Source organism: Cygnus olor, chromosome 2 (assembly GCF_009769625.2).
Source record: "Cygnus olor isolate bCygOlo1 chromosome 2, bCygOlo1.pri.v2, whole genome shotgun sequence".
In the NCBI taxonomy this organism is placed as follows: Eukaryota; Metazoa; Chordata; class Aves; order Anseriformes; family Anatidae; genus Cygnus; species Cygnus olor.
In genome coordinates, this window is record NC_049170.1 from 87022678 (window position 1) to 87035687 (window position 13010).

At 37.1% G+C, this 13010-nt stretch overlaps 1 long non-coding RNA gene across 1 annotated transcript; it reads left to right on the forward strand.

Annotated features, from left to right (window-relative positions):
• Positions 1-4261: 4261 nt before the first annotated feature.
• LOC121065374 lies at positions 4262-6805 on the forward strand. The gene is made up of 2 exons (XR_005817021.1): positions 4262-4325; positions 5503-6805. It is a non-coding gene; the product is annotated as an uncharacterized LOC121065374 (long non-coding RNA).
• The last annotated feature ends 6205 nt before the right edge of the window (positions 6806-13010 follow it).

Here is a 13010-nt window from a genome sequence, read left to right on the forward strand (position 1 = left end):
GCAACAGTACAATACAAATCCACATTGCCTTTTAAGGGATTAAGACAAGTATTAAAAAAATAATAAATCCTGCCCCTTGGGTCACAAGAACCTCATACACTCCACGCAATTCATGACACCTAAGTAATGGAATTTTCAGAAAACAAACCTCATTGGGAGGAATTTTAAGTTGCAGACAGTGTTTGACTGTACCTTGTACTTCTCCGTGTGTGTGTGTGTGTTAAAGGTTTGTTCTGTAACAAGATTATTTCTTGGAATAGCCCCCCATGCAAATTAGATCAATTGAAGCAATAGGGAAAAGTCTCATATTAAATAGACTTATTTCTACTAATTTATAACATGTATCAATCCAGCCTATCTCCACAGGAGACAAATGGCCGTTGCATTTCCTTGTCTAACTTCCACCTCTATCATTTCAATTTTCTGATTCCTATTCCTTCATTCCCTGCCTCTTCTGAGAATAATATTAATTTTTAATATAGCCTATTATGACTTTGAAGTAAATCATGGTCTCTAATTGAAGAAATCACGGTTTTGTAGCCATATGATGTTTAACAGTTGGAATGGGTACTCATTGCATGAGCTGAAACAAACTTGCAACAGCAACTACACACACTGTAGGTAAGTTCAGACTCTGTCCCACAAAACCAGTAGCAACTGTAGAAATTAACCATAGTGTTACAACAATTATCCATATATAAATACTTTGTAAAAATGATTATTAAGTTGATCAGGTTATTTAGATAAAATACAAGTGATTCAATGTCACCTGCCATCTGAACTTATGCCTTTTGTTTTCCATTTTGCAAGCTGGGAGTGACTGCATCACAATCCCAAAATGTCTGGACTTTTGTAGAGCTGCACAGTCAGGCAATATACTTGCACAATTGTTTTGTAGTGGAAATTGTATCATTTTGTGATATGATCTGCAATGAAATGAACAAAAATCAACTTCGCTTATCATCTGGGATGTGTCATCATGCCCCAGTTCGAAAATATGTGACCAACTTTCCAAATGACTAAGAGTCTTAGCACAGGTCTCAAAGTGCTGTTGTCTCTCTCACAGTCATCAGCTACACAGTTCTGTTTCCACACACAGGGTGTTCTGAGTCTCTTAGGAGGAAGGGAGAAGTTTGCTAGAATCACGAGAAGTTTATATTGAGTTGCACACCATCTACATAAACAGCTCATTTCTAGAGGTCAGGGCACATCCATGCATTGATATATAGATGTTGTGTTCCAAAAGAAATACCAAACACATTTATGATGTCTGGTAATGACACGTGTAATGATGCATTTCAAGGGAGAGATAGATAGACAAACAGTTAGAGAGACAGAATGAACTAACAAGACCCAGCAAATATATGGAATACTGGAGCACTTGCCATGACTTATTCTGCAAAGTAGAATAGATTAAATAACAAGGGGCATGACCTGGAACAACAGACTGAATTCCTGTACCTGGTAAAATCAATCTAAGACTACAACAGGGAACATGGCTTCACAGCTCCAAGACTTTTTGAACTAGATTTGAATGTACCTTAATTCTAAAATTCATGAGCTGAACCTATTTCTTTAAATTATTTGATGTGATCAGAAAAAATCAAACACTTTCTTCTTCCTTCCTGCCTTCATAAAGAAATCACAGAATTTTATTTTATTTTATTTTAAATAAAAATGTTTTTGTAGATATACTTGGGAGAGTTGGCAACTTCATCCATCAACCCAAAAGTCATTTCCAAACTGTTTTATTTGGAGAGAAAAAGGATATTTTCACAGTATTCAGCTTCTAATTACTATTTAAGCACCCAAGCTTAATTTTAATACAACATTAGCTTAATGAACAGGATGTTCAAAAACTTACTCTGAAAAAAACTAACACCCACTGTTTCTTTTTATTAATGTTCTAGATGTGCTAACATTCCCATTTAATGTAAATATGATATTTAATTAAATCAATAACTTATTGTTTTTTACTATGAACACTGTTAAGTACTGTTGTGGCTTATCCCAGCAGGCCACTAAGCACCACATGCCACACAGCCGTTCGCTCACTTCCCCCCACCATCCAGTGAGATGAGGAAGAGAATTGGAAAAAAAGGCAAACCTCGTGGGTTGAGATAAAGGCAGTTTAATAGGACAGAAAAAGAAGGGAAAGTAATGATGATAATGATAATAATGAAAAAAGAATGTACAAAGAAAGTGATGCCCAATGCAATTGCACACCACCTGCTGACCGATGCCCAGCCAGACCCTGAGCAGCGATCCCCCAGTCCCTGGCCAACATGCCATAGTTTTCATTGTTCAGTATGGCATGGGACATCCCTTTGGCCAGTTTAGGTCTACTGTCCTGGATGTGACAGGACAGCATATTATTGATAAAATGTCACTACATTGTTACTGAATTATAAGCAAGATGAAGAGAAGATTAACAAGAAATAAGAACCTAGAATTAATAAATATGCTTGTACCTCCTTTTCAAAACAATTCCATACTTATAAGGTGCAGGTAAACATCTCAGGAGAAAATCCAACATCTTTAAATGAAAATAAATAATGAAGTATGTCAGAGTCTAATGTTTGGTATGAAGTTCTGAAAATACTGGTATTGGAACACGTATGTTTTTTTTCTGTTTCATTCAGTTCATATTTCAGGTTGCTGTATGAGTCTGGGGATTTGCTTATATGGATGTTTAGGTAACAGAAGGATGAAGTGAAAAGTTTAAAATGTTATGTCCACCTTTATTACTAGGAAATGTGAAGTGGAATCCCATTTTCCCACTGAAAAAAAAAATAATAAAAATTGGACTCATGTAGAAAAATCTTTTTTTTTTTTTTCTGAATACTGTGAATATTCTTACTCCTGTGGGATGAGAGAGTGAGAAAAAGTTTACTAACAAGAATTTAAATAATGTCTTTCAGTCAAAAGCCACCCACACTTCACATTTTTATAGAAACAAAAATTACAAATTGAATGTGGCACACTATTATTTCTTCAGTATCTTTTTTTCCTAGCATTTTCAGTGGAAGAGAGCAGGAGAATCATTTTGCTAATGGAAGAAGATGAGGGCAGTTTAAAAGATGAGAGAAAGTAAGATATTTTTTTTTTTCATTACTTGTTAATGAAAACAGCTTGGCAGCAGGTTTTTATAGCTGTATTAACTAGAATATCTGTATAAAAATATTTTCTCAAGTGATTCTCATCATTTTTAAATCTGTATTGTGCTACTCACGGTGTGTTAACTGTAATGTTCACTGCTATTACAAGAAGGAATCTTAAAATTATTGAAAAAACTACAGCTAAAATAGATATTTATGCACTCAGCTGAAGGCAGTGCTTTTTAGATGCAAAAATGAAATTGGGAAGGGCTAAGTAGTTTCTGAAGGAGAGACATTTTTTTATGAAGGCTGTGTATGTATTTTGCAATGTTGGTACACAGTCTTTGCCAATCAGATCTCAGAAAGAGTCGTACATGATTTTCTCAGGCACACAGTAATTCCAGCACATATCAGAAAGAAAAAAAAAAAAAAAAAAAACACCTTTAAAAAGTCTGTATTGAAAGACTTCTGCTCTGCATAGCAGAGCATACATTTTTCAGAGCTGCACAAGATTTCGCCACACCATTTCCATTCCAGCCAAAGGGGCGTGCACATCTAACTCCCAGAAAGCTTACAGAAAAATATTCTAGGGACAGATTGTACACTACATCTTAACAGCACCAATAAAACCATAGTCATTAAAATCTAAACTCATAGTTTTGCATCAGTTTTTCATTTACCACAATACTTGGTATGTCTCTCACTATTTTTATTGGAAATAATTATCCTTTGGTAATGGTAAAAAGCTTCAGCATGATGTATTTCCTGTCTTCTACAACATGAGCTTGTTAATGCTTGTCACCGCTGTATGTAAGACTTGTGAGACTTTTTTTTTTTAACTGCTTGGATTCAAAGGCCACAGCTTAACATTGTCATTTTACTTGCTTCTAATGGATTATCTTTACCAGTCCTCCTCCTGCAGGCACTGACAAGCTGTTATTAGCACAGGTGGGTTATGGTCTGTTTGAAAGACTCTGAGGTTCTTTGCAGCTGAGGAAAAGAACAACTTCTCCTTGTATCAGCTATGAATAGGCATTGTGTTAACAGCAAACATCTGCTTGCAAAGTATAATCTGTTCTCCATAGTCCTCTTTGGCACCTTAATTTATGTAACAGGGCCCTGACAAATAAAAACACTGGGGAGAGGTTTAGGATATTGTGGAGGTAACTGATGTGTTGCTCTTTTCTTGGCTATCCTAGTGAAGATGGGGGTGCTTGGTGAAAGCAGGTAGGTTGCCTGTGGTAACTGGAATGCTTAATTTTTCACTGCTTTTTTTTTTGGGGGGTAGGGGTGTGGGGGGAATGCTTTATGTAATGCATTATTCATGGTACTGTCTTTCAGAAGATACATTCTTTCAATTATTTGTGCATTTTTTTGGAGAAACAAGTAACACATGGTATAGTGGGTGCCAGTGTACCATGATCCTTAATGAACAGGATAGCTCACCTTTAGTGGTGTTCATGAGGTGTGGTATTTTTTGTTTTTGTTCTGTTTAAACTCTCCTTTCTTTGTATTGACTTCCTCCTTGATTCCGTCTTTCTCTTTTACGTGTGGATAAGACTTGGTTTCCTGTTTTGTTTTTTCTTTTCACCTTAAACTTGTGCCTGTATAGACACCCTATTTCACCCTTTTCCTTGAACACTTTTGACCTTACCCTTCTCCCCCATGCTCTTACTTCTCAGAATTCTTTCTGCCTTTTCTCTTTTTACCGTTCTACTGTTTTCCCATATCTTCTGTCCAATCTGAGCTTACTTGTTTATTTACTTATCTATCCCCTTCATATTAACACTATCCCTTTAAATGCAAGGAAAACTAATTTTAACGATTTAAAGGACAGAGGCAAAGTAGGCCCATACCACACTTTAGATTTAGTGTAATCTCCTTGTAAAATAGGTGGGGAAAACTATGGATTAGATTTAGGGGACTTTTTTTTTTTATGTCATACTGTGTGTTTGGTTTGGAAAGTGGACACTGGGTGTTACAACAGCTATTCCAGGCCCAGAACAGAAACATGCCTAAGCATATTTACAAGCTCTTCAGGAAGATGGAACCCTTTCTTGAGAAGGCTTTGAAATGGAAGGCCCCAGAGAGCTTCTTCAGCTGCTGGTTCTTCAAAGACTGAGCCTCATTCCATCTCCCAGTAGGTTTCCTGAGGAAAAGGCTATGTACTACCTTGTACTCCAGAGGAAACATGGAGTGCATTTATTGCACATGAAGCATTTTAGTCAGGTATCACTCCTTCAGCTGATACTAGCTATTTCATTTATCTTGGTGTTTATGATGTAGCTGTAGTCCCATTATGTATGCAAAATGGATTATATTGCTAATATTTACATATAGTATAGTGCTTAGGTAAAGCATTCTATAGTAAGTAATTTACTGTGGAATGGTTTCTCTTTCAAAGTTTGCCAGCAGCACCAGAACCACTCTGCTCCCTTGCCCTGCCTAGGGCACTTTGCTCTCCAGCAGCTACAGGACCAGAGGTATAGAGAATGCATAGCTGCTACATGAAGATCGCTGGAGGACTGACAGCTCTCTTGTTCTCACTGCTGAAGAAATGAGAGGAGAAGGCACAAGTCTCTGTCTTTACAGAAGCAATGCCACAGACTGCTAAAGCACTCATTTACAGCATTGTGGGGTTCTCTGGAATATGTTTTCCATGAACCAGAGAGGTATGGAGAGATAATAAAGGAAAAAAGACAATATGAGTCTCCTTGATCTTGCTTCTGCCACTGTCAGAAAATCCCCCTGCCAACTTCAAACATGACAGAAAAAGAGTGCAGAAATGCAAGTGAGAGGAGGCAGTTTACTTATTGAAATAAACAGAGTAGGGAAAGCAGGAAAACATTAAAAAGCATAGAATGAACTAGAGAATTCTTAGTTTAAGATTTCTTAATGGAAAAGACGTGTAATTTTTGTCACTATTTCTGTAAGGTTTTCTGGATTCTGTGAGGGAAGTACTGTTATTCAGTTAAACAAGTAAAACTGGGTTTTCATGCATATGGTCTTTGAATTATTATTATAGCAGACCTGATGTGTGTAAGGATTAGAGAATGAAACTAAAAAAGAGCCCAATCTTAAACACTAATTTACTTAGTTACTAACAAGGATTCTTCTTAAAATACTGAATTTACAAAGCAACTGGTGACTTCTGTGTAACCAACTTCATAACCTTTCTGAAACCATTGAGCACCCATAGTGAAAATCAGGCCCACTGGGGGCCTGAACATTGTTTTACACAAAATGATTATTTATCCCTGTAATTTTAAGACTGTTTTCATCCCACAGTCACAGCATGCTGAGTGTATTAACTTGCTTCTGAATCTGTGCTTGATGGGAGGGGTCATATCTTGACCTTCCTTTGAATGGCTGAACCACCAGTCCTGATAGAGTAGTAACTAAAAAAACACAAAAATTAATTTAGATGCTGTTTTCAGAGATCTGAATCTCCAGTCTTATCACTTCTTCCCTGAAGAAGGCAACATTTGGTGGCTTACGATTTTAAAACTTAGTCTGTTTTCAATGAGCCCGTTCTCAGATCATAAGAGGCTTACAGATTTCTGGGAATCACTTCTTCAGTATTTTGCGTGTGTCATTCCTGCTTCATTGTTCTTTCAGTGTAAAGTTACAGCTAGAGAGGGAAGGAGGCAGTTGCACTCTACTTGTAAAAAATGATGACACTTTAAAGGGCACAAAACTTTTTTTTTTTTAAACAAATGACCCTGATTTCTCCACTGTTTCATGATTGTATTTATTGCCTAAAGTGTGTTCTAATTTACTCTGTACAAGATATGTTTTCTATGCAGCTCAGAGCATGTGGTCTCTACTCCAAGTGATTGTACTCTGCATAGGCAATGAGCTCAATGTATCCTGTAAATTTGATTAATGGTACCCACAGTGGTTCTCCTAGGAGCCAGGGAGAAAAGCAACCAAGAAGAGTGGTGAATAGGAGTAGAATGATAGGTAGCATCTGGTAGGAAGGCAATTAAATGATCACAGCTAATAGTGTTGTTTTAAATCATCAGTCAGGGTTTCAGGTAGTTCCATGCGAGTCTGTTGGACACCATCAGCAAGCTGTTAGCTACTCTAAGATGGAGATCCTATTTCTTACTCTGAGTTGAAGCTCCTGAAAGCTGATTGCCACTGGTCTACTTCCATGAAGAAAGCTAGGTTCATAGTAGTCAAGTCTTAACTCTTAACAAAACGTGTTTTTTTTTTTTTTTTTCTCAAACTCCACAATTAAATAAGTTGTGGCATGTATCACTCTACTATGTGGCAGATAACAAAACTGACTATCCTAGTGAAAATATATATATGGGGATTGACTAAACACAGAAATGTTAGTGAGAATTGGGTTTAGTACTACAAAATCACATGATTTATGGAAAATTGATAATCTCAGAAGCCAAACAAACAGCTTTTGGGTTTGGTATGTTTCACCTCGGCCCAGCCCCGCCGCATGTCCAGTATAACTCTGCTACAACTGAAAATCTAACTTCTAATAAGTCTAAACTTACTTCAGCCCATACGGGATATTCACTCTGGCTCTGTGTTTTTTTCCTTTTTGTACACTTTCATGTCATTACGCTAACAACATTACACAACAAAACAGTTGTAGGTTCTCAATACATCCTGTATTAGTTACAAAATACTCTGAATTTCCAAAGTCTTGAACGTACTTGGAATTTCACAGGATAAAGGCTCCAGTGAAAGGGAGCAAACAGAGGTAAATCTATTTTTATACAAGTTGAGCTACCTAAAAGCACAGCTGCCTGAAACTTTCATAGTGTGGCTCAGTAAATACTGAGCTACGGTTTTCTCTACAAGCAATACCACATGATACAAGTGTTACATGCTGATCTTCACTCCTTGAGCTGTCCAACCCAGTAATTCCACAGCAGATCTTGGAATGTTACTTCAAGCTAGAGGAAAGAAAGCAACAATAGCAAGTACAGATACCAAAAGGATTAGCAGAACCACATTTCTTAGAATGAAACATCTTGCCTGAAGTCTAAAGACTTAGACTTCACAGGATTCATGAGCTACTTTCTTAAGTCTTTGAGCTTTAGGTTCCTCAAGAGGATGAGCAACTCCAAGCAATATCCAACTTCCAAAGGAATAGTACAGTACTCTCCTGGCAGTAGAATTTTATTTTCCTTGCTGTAGGATCTGAAGAAAGGGACTTCCTGCATGCTAGAGTGTTTTTTTGTTTGTTTTTTTTTGTTTTCGAATGCTATGGGGGACGGTCCTTTTCCCCAAATAACTTAAATCTACCCTTAATATAGTTCCCTCTTATACTTTTATTTGCCTAAGGTAGACTAAAAGAATCAACCTAAATGATGTAGTCGATCGATATTTCTGTAGGAAATGACTGAGCTTGACTGAATCTTAATGTATTGACTTACATGTCTGATTATTGTAATTTAGCTGTAAACACCCCTTTAATGATGGTGAAGCAGAACATGCAAATTTAGTTTTCTTTAAGAGACAAGCTTGAAATCATTTTTCAAGTGTTCATAAAATAAATATTTTTGAAAATGGCTATATCTAATAATATAAAATATATTCACAAATATTTGTGTTCAAGAAAAAAAATCTGAGATGAAAGTGTATATATATATATAAATATATCAAAGCCCTAAAGAAACCAAACTCATCTTTCAATTTTATCTGTCGTTGCTTAGTTATACTCTCATTATTCAGTCTGGGGCATTTTTGACCTAAAAAGGAGAAGATTGAAAGACAGATACACTTTTGAAAGGTTGCTGCACAGAAGAAAAATCAGCATCTTTTTTGTACGTTTTGGATAAAACGAGAATTATTGGGCTTTGGCCACATGGGGGATGAATGTTAGACAATGGGTGGGGTGAGTTCCTTTAATGAGTGGATGGTGAAGCGCTGGGATTGATTCCCTGGGAGGTTAGACACCTTCAGTGGCAGAGCTTCTGCTGCTGAAGGCCTCTAACAACAGGTTGTGCAAAAGTCTCTCAGAAATGCTGCTGCCCTAGAATGGACTTGCTGACCAGTTGAGATACCTTGAACCTGATTTTTCTTTCCTCCCTATCCTTTTCTTTACACTTGTCTTTGTACATGGTAGACACTATTGCAAGCTACAACCTTACCTCTGCCTTACAGAAGAAGCCAATCTTCTAAGTTTTGTGTAAAAAATCTGGGACATTACAAATCACAATTGCCCCTTAAGTGTTTTATTTCATGACTACAATGAAGCAACTTCAAAAGTTATTACTTATGTGTTAAGAACATACTGATTCTCCATTCTCATAGTTATCAACTCCCGATCAGCAGGTCCCTGATACTTACCTAATAACTTTTTTTTCCTTTACTGTTTCAGTAGCACGTTTAGATATATTTCCCACTCCCTGAAACCTGCCAAATAAGTTAATGACCACTAAAGAACAAAGTTAACCAGAATTTATCCCGATCTGGTCTAGTGAATAGAACAGATCCCATTTTTCAGAACCAAGGCACGAGACAGGTAAGTGAAAATGCTATTTCCACACTAATGTGTGTCCTGTATTCCTGCACAACTGCATGAGATTCCTGCTGAGGAGAGGTTGGGGGGATATTATCTTTTATTTCACAGACCCCTTGAAATTCAGTCATATGGAACATCTTTTTTATTTCTGGAAATAAGTTAAAATCCTCACCTAAACCCTTCTAAAAGTAAAGACTATAGAACTACAGCCCACAGCCATTCTGGCAGGCGTTGAAAGCTAATGGAATTGGTAATGCTTTTATCCAAAGAATATAAAAAATTGTTTTTAAAAGGTCATAAGTGTCTGTCAAAGGCACCCTGTGTTTGAAAAACATTTCCTTTGTCTAGTGTGAACAAATCTGGTGGCTTGGAAGGCTTGAAAACACATGGGTCAAAACAAACCCTTCGCTAGGGGCTCAGCTATTATCGTGAGGGACATAGTATTAAGTTGCAGGTGCAATAAAACACTGACACAAAGCAAGTAGAATTTGGTCACTAAGAAAGTAGCTGGTCTTGCACTGGATGTATTTTTCTGAAAAGTAAGAGAATTTTTATCACTTTGTTTCATCATGGAACGGGGGTTAACGTTTCATGAAGGAGATAATGAAAATCACCCAGAGAGTCATTAAACAAAGAAACTTCCAGAAGCTGCATTACAAAAAATTTCCATCTCTGCTTGCCTCTTAAACATCTGAGTCACATTTTTACCACATCTTTTTGGAGAAATGACAGATTCAATATGTGCTTGATCTAAACAACTGAGGTGTGTGTAATGCAGAAAAGTGTGGGGAGGATTTCTTTGAAATAAAACTGGTCTGTAGAACAAAACTATTTTAACATAAATTTCAAAGGAAATTTTGCAGATAATGGTGTCAGACTTTGCAGGCACAGCCTACTAGTAATCCGTATTGTTAACTGACATGATATGATGTAGGTATATGGAACAGAAAATAGATACATTTACAGTTCAGACACTGATTCAGTAAAGGTAGGCTAAGATTCTCCTTCACATCATTCTCTTCTTGAAGTTGCACAGATATTGGTAGATTGTTTTAAATACTGTTAGAATCTGAGAAATGCAAAAGTTGGTTCCCAAATAATATCTAACATTTCTAAATGAAAAGCATAACTTTTTAAGACAACCAAATTTACTAAATTTTGCAAGTTTCTGTATCCGCAAAAATTTTAATGTTCTAGCCTCTAACTTCTAGTATCTCTGAAATAATAAATGCTGATATTAAACTCTAATCTTCAGCCTAATAAACCACATTATTTCAAACTTCATCTCCAATTTTCAGGCTAAGTGTCTACTGTAGGCAAACAACTAGTCAGTTTTTGATTTAATGAGAAAGACACTTAGCATGCCTGATGTTACAGTTCCTAAAGCAAGTATTTGGATTTAGAAGCCTGAAATTCTGGGAAACTGAACAGAAGTGTTCAGTGTTCCAGGTATGTTAAAGTATGCACCAAGCTTACTGTAATTGATATGACAGTGCTACTTCTACAGCAATCTTAATTTGCAAAGTAAAAAGAATTTCACATGCTACAAAGTTTGAGGCCTGAACTGACTTCCCTAGAAGAAAAGTTAGGAAGCTATAGGAAAATTCACCGTGGAGAAACTGTTATCTAACATAAGTTTTCAAACCAAAGTAGAGCGGTCACACAAATAATGTTCCTATTCACTTCTGAAATGTTTAACTGCAACTCTAGCCTATTAAGGAGCTTTTTTCCTCCCCTAAATTTAAATGGTAGGTGTAGCTAATCCATTTGGGATCAAATAATGCTTTGATTTCATATATTATCCAGTTACCTCAAAGAACAAATTTCAAAGTTGAAAAGAGGGGAATAGTCACATTTCTTGTGAAGCCTTTTCTTTAGAAAACTTGTAATGAGTAACGCTTAAGCAAATCCACCATAGAGTTATGGCTGGCTCAGAGGCCTGTCATAACTACAAAACTCAATACAGTTGTATGAAGAGATAAGGGTTTGGTGACTTTCATACTTTAGGGGAGTGTGTTTGACTTGGATAACAACTTGTGTTCCTACTTTACAAAATTACATAGGTTACACTGGTGTCTATATATCACTGCGGGCAGGATACTTCCAGCTTGATCAGTATAATGTGGATTCATACATATTTGCAGTCCTCTTCTAAACAGATACTGTACATTTTGCCCATGCCTACACAGATGAAGCCTAAAAGTAGTATCTATTTTCAGGATGTTGAGAAGGCTTTTTTTACCTCTCAAATCTGCCCAAGGTTTGCGGATGAAAACACACTGTTTTCTGTTATAATGCCTAGAGTTATGAATCACATGAAACCGCTGTGTTGAACATTGGAGTAAAGTTTACTTGACGGTCAGCTGCAAGGGAAAACACTGTTTCCGAACACTATACTGGCAAACACAAGGATGTTTGCATTGTGTTTACTTTTACAGTTATTTGGGGGGGGGAAGGGGGAGTTGTTTTGTTTTCCTCTATCAATGATACCCACTCTTTAGGGTCTTATTCACCAGAACTAACATTTAATTGAAACCTCCCACTTGCACTGTGGGTACTCTTAGTTCTCCGTGTATTCATGTGGTACAGAATAAAACAGTTCATCAGTTCAGTCTTGCTATTGCTCATTACGCCACTTCCCTTTGAAACTGTACCTGTAGAATGCTGCATTTCAAATTAAGGTTCAGAATTTTCCACAGAGATCCCCCAAAGCATTTCTCTAATCTGCATGTGTCTGGAGATGAATTATGTTTCTTGCTGTACAGATAATTGTCCATGACAAGCACTGAAAGTACTTTAATTATATTTAAGCCTAATTCCTATAATTCTTCCCTCTATACTGCAATATACACCCTGTTGCTTTTGGTGCCATTTACAAACCACATAGACCTCTATACCATATAGGTATAGAGGAAGTACCAGTCAGTGCTGTGGTCTCTGCATTGCTTTGTATAATCAAGTTCCTGCAAATACATCTCAACTCATGCAGTAAACTGAGAAGAAGGGTGTTCCTGGACACTAGGATGACTGCATCTTCATCTAAGCAGATGTTCTTCCATGGGTATCCTGGAGTGGCATCACTTATAAACTGCTGTTTTGGTGCTCTACCAAACAGCATCTATTGGAGGGGGCTAAAAGCATTGCAGGTCTGACAGCAGAGACAGTCATAAAGCCACTTGCCTAGTCCTCTCCTCCAACGTTTGCCAGTGGACCTACCCTGAATAAGGAGACATGCACTGCCAGCTCTGTCCAGGAGATTGTTACCAGCTGTGGTTAGTAGTTACTACTGCTGAAACACAGAATAGTTTAGGTTAGCAAGCACTCCTAGAAATCTAGAGTATGTACAGCTTTGGCTAGAGCACCCAGGGCCATGTCCAGTTAAGTGTCTGTCTATCTCTAAGGGTGGAAATGTCACA